The sequence below is a fragment of the Mus pahari genome, chromosome 11, assembly GCF_900095145.1.
Source record: "Mus pahari chromosome 11, PAHARI_EIJ_v1.1, whole genome shotgun sequence".
NCBI classification, from domain to species: Eukaryota; Metazoa; Chordata; class Mammalia; order Rodentia; family Muridae; genus Mus; species Mus pahari.
The window spans coordinates 19,603,396-19,609,805 of record NC_034600.1 but is presented as its reverse complement, the minus strand read 5'-3'; the positions used below and the strand labels follow the sequence as shown (position 1 = coordinate 19,609,805).

The following is a 6,410-nucleotide window of genomic DNA, read 5'->3' as shown; positions in this document are numbered from 1 at the left end:
ACATATGCAGCTAGAGACACAAGCTCAGGGGTTAGTTCATAGTGTTGTTCCACCTATAGGGTTACAACCCCCTTCAGCTCCTTGGGTACATTCTCTATCTCCTCCACTGGGGACCCTGTGTTCCATCCAAAAGCTGACTGTGAGCATCCACTTCTATGTTTGCCAGGCACTGGTATAGCCTCACAAGAGGCCACTATATCTGGGTCCCTTCAGCAGAATCTTACTCTTGCAGAGACTTCTTCACAGAGCTGATCTGGTGATCTGGTTCATTTTGAGCAGGAGGCAGTTGAAGGACTACATGCCCTCAGCCTTGGCAATCCACTTAGGGTTGATCACTATGAGGTCATCCCGCACCACCTGGATGCCTGCAGTAGCATTGAACTTCAGCCAATGACCCCTGTTGTCCTGGTCAAAGGGGTCTTCAATGGACACTACTGGGTAGTCCTGGATGAAGGACTTGTACAGGTCAGCCAGCTGGTTGGGTGTGATGTACCTGCTGGGGCTGTCTGGAGACTTGAAGTCCAGGTCATGCTTGCCAGACCTGTAGATCTCAGGGGCAGCCATATCCATGCTGATGACAGCCTGGTCAGTGTAGTCAGCCTTTGCAATTGCAGTCTTGAGCAACTCCAGTATTTCTTTGTTCTCCAGGATGTTAGTGGCATCCTTCATATACTTCTCCTTGATAATGTTCTTCATGTTGTGATAAACCTCTGCTCCAATGCACATGGCTTCCCAGAAACAGGATCCCCCACAGGCAGGATTATGAACTCTTGCATGGCTAGCTTGTTGCCAGCATGAGAATTGCCATTGATCACATTGAAAGCTGGGACTGGTGTGAGGAATTCAGGGGCTCTGGGCAAGTCAGCAATGTGATAGTAAAGGGGCATGCCCTTTTCTACTGCACCAGCTTTGCAGACAGTCAGGGACATCCCCAGGGTGGCATTTGCACCAAACTTAGATGTATTCTCGGTGCCCTCCATCTCCATTATCAGCTGGTCAATCTTCTCTTGTTCCATAACATTCACTTTCATGCTAATCAGAGCAGGTGCTCAACAACATGAGGGACACCTTTCCCCAGGAAGCAGGTCTTATCATTGTCTCGGAGATCTAGGGCCTCATAGATGCCAGTGGACGCACCACTGGGCACCTTGGTGGTGGGCAGTTTGGAAGAGACCTTCTGTGATGAACAGATCCACCTCAACAGTGGTATTCCCATGAGAGTCAAAGATCTCTCTGGCATGGATGTTGACAACAGGCACGGTGAATTTCTGGCAGTCAGATGACTCTGTATGTTCTTTGTTTGGTGCTTCAGTCTCTGAGAGCCCCAAGGGTCCAGGTCAGATGACTCTGTTGGTCTTTCTGTGATGCTCCTATCCCCTTCAGTGCCTGAAATCCTTCCTATTATTCTTCTATGAGTCCAAATGTTATTGTCTGTACTTAGATATGATCTTCTAGCTGGGGAGCCTTGCCTGGCCTTAGTGGGACAGGAAGCACCTAGCCTTGTAAAGACTTGAAATGGTGGGGTGTGGGGATACCCACATGGTTCTTACTCACTCAGAGGAGAAGCAGATGGGGATAGAGGAAGGATTCTGGGAAGTGGTGACTGGGAAGGGGGCAGTGAGTTGGATGTCAAATTGAATAAGTAAAAACCACAAAATTAAATTTAAAAATAAAATTAATAAATTCCTTAAAGAAATCCAGGAAATGAGAAATTAAAAATTGGAAGAAATGAATAAAATGTTTCAAGACCTAAAATGGATATAGAAGCATTGAAGAAAACACATAATGTAGGGATCCTGGAAATGGAAGATCTGGGTAAGCAAAAAAGGAATACAATATGTGTACATCAGTGACAACAGTAGACATCATCTCAGAATAAAGTTCTGGGAAAAGGTTTTCCAAGCAAATGGAGACAAGAAAGAAGTGAGATTATCTATTATAATATTTAATAAAATAGACTTTCAACCAAAATTAATTAAAAGATATGGGGATAATAGAGTAAAAGAGATTGGAGAAAGAATATCAGGCATTGAAGTTATTATTGAAGAAACTGATATTAGTGAAAGAAAATGAAAAATCAAAAGTACCTGACACAAAATATCCAAGAAATCTGGGACATCAAACATAATATCAATAAGAATAAAATAAGGATAAGATTCCCAGATACAATGATTAGAGAATATCTTCAACAAAACCATAAAAGAAAATATTCTCATCCCAAAGACAAAGATGCCTATAAACCTACAAGAGGTTTATATAAACACAAAATAGATATGATCAGAAAAGAAAATCCTTCTGCCACAAACTAATCAAAACACTGAATGTTAAAATGTTAAAACAAAGAATATTAAACGCTGCAAGATGAAAAGTTCAAGAAACCTAAAAAGTCAGAAATACCAGATTTACACCAGAATTCTCAACCAAGACTCTAAAAGCTGGAAGGGCCTGGGAAGATATCTTACATACACAAAGAGACTTAAAATGTCAGCCCAGTCTATTATACCCAGCAATGTTTTCAGTCACATAGATGGAGAAAACAAGATATTTGATGGCAAAAGCAAATTTAAACAATATTTATTCACAAACTCAGCTCTTCAAAAGATACTAGAAGAAAATCTCCAACCTGAAGATGCTAACTACACCATCAAAAACACAGAAAATTACTCCACAGTAGCAAAACAACAACAAAAAAAACCACAAAAAACAAAACAAACAAAAGAAGGAAACATTCACACACATACGAACACACTACAATCACCAATATCAAAATAAAAGAAATGAACAATCAGTGGTACTTAATATCTCTCAGCATGAATGGATTTAATTCCCCAATGAAAAGACACAGGCTAACAGACTGGATGTCTTAACAGGATTTATTATTCTTCTGAATATAATAAATATACTTCAGTAATAAAGATAGACATTACCTCAGAATAAAGTTGTGAAAAAATGTTTTCCAAGCATATGGACCCAAGAAACAAGCTAGAATAGCCATTATAATGTCTAATAAAATCAACTTTCAACCATAATCTAAAGATATGGGGAAGGACATTTCTGACTCATTAAAATCCACCAAGATGATATCTCAGTTCTGAATATCTATGCCCAAATGCAAGGACGTCCACACTCATAAAAGAAAAACTACTAAATCTGAAATCACACATATTAATAATGGGAGACGTCCACACTCCACTCTCACCATTAGACAGGACACTGAAACAGAAATTAAACGGAGGAATAATGAAACGAAAAGAGGTTATGAATCAAATGGACCTGACAGAGACTGTCAGAATCTTTCAACCAAACTCAAAAGAATATACCTTCTTTTCACACTTCAGAAAACATTCTCAAAAATTTTACATATACACAGTTACAAAGCAATGTTCAACAGATACAAGGAAATTGATATAAGTTGTCTATTTTATCAAACCACTATGAGTTAAAGTTGGACTTTAACAACAATAGTGAACTTTCAAACTCATGGAAACTGGATAAGTCTCTACTCAATGAGCACTGAATCAGAGAAGAAATAAAAAAGAAATTAAAGATCTCCTAGAAGTCAATGAAAATGAAATCAGTGCATACACAAACTTATGGGACAGATAAAACCATTACTAAGAGCAAAGTTCATAGCACTAGTCCCTTCATAAAGAAATTAGAGAGATCTAGCCACTTATTGGGACACCTAGATCAAAAAGACACTCTAGATCAAACAGAAGAAATATATCTAAGAGGAGTAGATAGAAAGAAATAATCAAACTCAGGGCTAAAATTCAATCAATCAGAATCAAAAAAGAATAATACAAAGAATCAACTAGCCAACAGCTGTTTGTTTGTTTGTTTGTTTGTTTGTTTTTAGAAAATCAGAAAGGAAGACAAACCCTTAGCTGAAAGGGAGAGAGCCAATATTCAAATTAACAAAGTTGGGGAAATATCAACAGGCACTGTGGAAATCCAAACAAACATCAGATACTACCTCAATCACCTGTATTCCAGAAATCTAGAAATTCTAAATGAAATGGATGATTTCTGTATACATTCTAATTACCAAAGTTAAATAAAGATCAGAAAAACAATTTAAATAGTCCTAAAACCAGCAATGGAATAAGAGCAGTCATTAAAATTTTCCAACCTAAAAAAACATAGGACTAAATGGTTTTAGAGCAAAATTCTACCAGACTTTCAAATCGGAGTGAATACAAATTCTGCCCAAACTATTGCACAAAATACATACAAAAGAAACTTTGCCAAACTCATCCTGTGAGGCTACAGTTATCATGATACCTAAATGACACAAAGACTCAACAAAGAAAGAAAATTTCAGATTAATTTCCCTTATGAACATTGACGCAAAAATAATCAATATAATACTTGCAAACCAAATCTAAGAACTGTTGGGAGTGACCTTATTTGGACATTAACTGCCTTAAGTCTTGGCCTCTATGGGAAAGTACTACCCAGCTGATCCTGGGAACAGGTGCATTACCTAGAGACAAAGTGACTCCTCAACCCCCTTCCTGCTCCTATTAGCATATAACCTGTGTGGGAAAAATAAAAAATTTGTCAGCTTGAACAGGACATCTTGTCTTTCTGTCCATTCTTCGTGTTTCTTGTCCCCCATTCTCTTCCTGGTGCCCAAGTCCCTGTTTGACTGTCATGCAGGTTAGGACAAACTGGCGCCCAGAACATGGGGTTTCCTAGGGATCGCTGAGGAAGAGAATGCCGCTCATCATTGTAGGGTAGGCCTACCTGCTCATCTCAGGAAGTGCCAGAGAGCAGCTTCAGTTTGGCATGATGCAATGGTCCATCTAATTATGAGAGTCTGGGAGAGAGAACATAAGCAGAGCAGATCTTAGGAGGAATAAGGTAAGACGTGGGACAAGCATTTTCTAAGCAGTTACTTTTTGTGACAGGGCTCAAGGAGTCACTCAAAACTCGAGGAACTAGGGTTAAAAAAAAGGATTTGAAGAAATTTTTAGATTTTGTGGGAGAGATTTGCCCATGGTTCCCCCAAAAGGGAACGATTTATGTAAAGAAGTGGCACAGAGTTGGTGATTGTTTCAGAGATTATTATGAAGCATTTAGACCTACAAAAATACCTGTTACAGCCTTTAACTACTGGTCCCTCATTAATAACATTCTTAAAATCACCCCTGAATGGCTAGATCTCCAAGGTTTGGAGAGAGAGCGGTCTCTTAAAGAATTCATCTCCTGTTCCCTTTCTGCTAACCTAGAAATTCATATGCTACCTCCTTCCCCTTTAAGAGAGGAAACTTTATCTGCTCCTCCTTCTGTGGCTGATGGCATCACAGATCTTCCCCCTTTACCACCTATTAAGGATCTTTCTTCATTCTCATCTAGGGAGGAAATTCATGCAGCAGGCCTTTTTCTTTCTATTATTATTATTATTATTATTATTATTATTATTATTATTATTATTATTATTATTATTATGTTTTTCGAGACAGGGTTTCTCCGTGTAGCCCTGGATGTCCTGGAACTCACTTTGTAGACCAAGCTAGCCTTGAACTCAGAAATCTGCCTGCCTCTGCCTCCGGAGTGCTGGGATTAAAGGCGTGCGCCACCACGCCCGGCTCCCCTTATTACTTTTGATAGTGAACTGCCACCCACTAATGAAGGAGGCAGCTTGTAATGAATTGGAGAACTATCCCAACCCGCCAAAAGCAGCCACAATCCCTTTGCCTCGGCCCCTCCACTGACAGGTGCTACCGCACTCCTGCCTTTCATGCCACCTCCACCCTACGGGACCTTAGATGCAGTCTTTGATCCACCTGCCATGTCTGGAGGCTGCCATCAATTAACTGCTGACCTAATGTTCCTTTGCCTTATGGGAGAGACCCGAAAGGAACAAGTACAACTGCTTAGGGCCCTCCAGTCATTAGAGGCTAAGTTGCATGATCTAATGTCTTCCCAGCAACAGCAGTCTCAGGGCTCTGTTAAAACTAAAAAAGATCAGAAAAAGAAGGTCCAAGCCTTCCCCCTCTCCCTAAGGAGTGGAACCACAGTCCTTAGAGATTCCTCGTCCCCAAAAACTGACATGGATGAAAGCCAGAGAGCAAGTGAGGAAGAGGAGGAAACAGATGATGAACTTCAGCCCGACTCACAGGAGACTTGAGGATGCTCCTGTGATGCCCCAGCTGAGGATGCCCCACCCCACTACCATTATTGATGGCTAGAGTTTAAGATTCTGGAAAAACTTAAAGCGGCAGTGTCTAATTACGGTCTCATGGCTCCCTTTATTTTGACACTCCTTGAATCATCTAGAGGTGACTTACGCCTAAAGAATTTCGCAGCTCGTTCAAGATGCACTCACTGGAGGGGACTTTGTATTATGGAAATCAGAAGAGGAAGAAATGGCAAAAGACATCAAAATTAAAAAAACATGTGTG

General features: G+C 40.1%; 1 pseudogene; it reads right to left on the bottom strand.

The window, feature by feature from the left end:
• Positions 1 to 240: 240 nt before the first annotated feature.
• On the bottom strand, positions 241 to 5,748 carry LOC110329277 (annotated as a pseudogene).
• Positions 5,749 to 6,410: the final 662 nt, after the last annotated feature.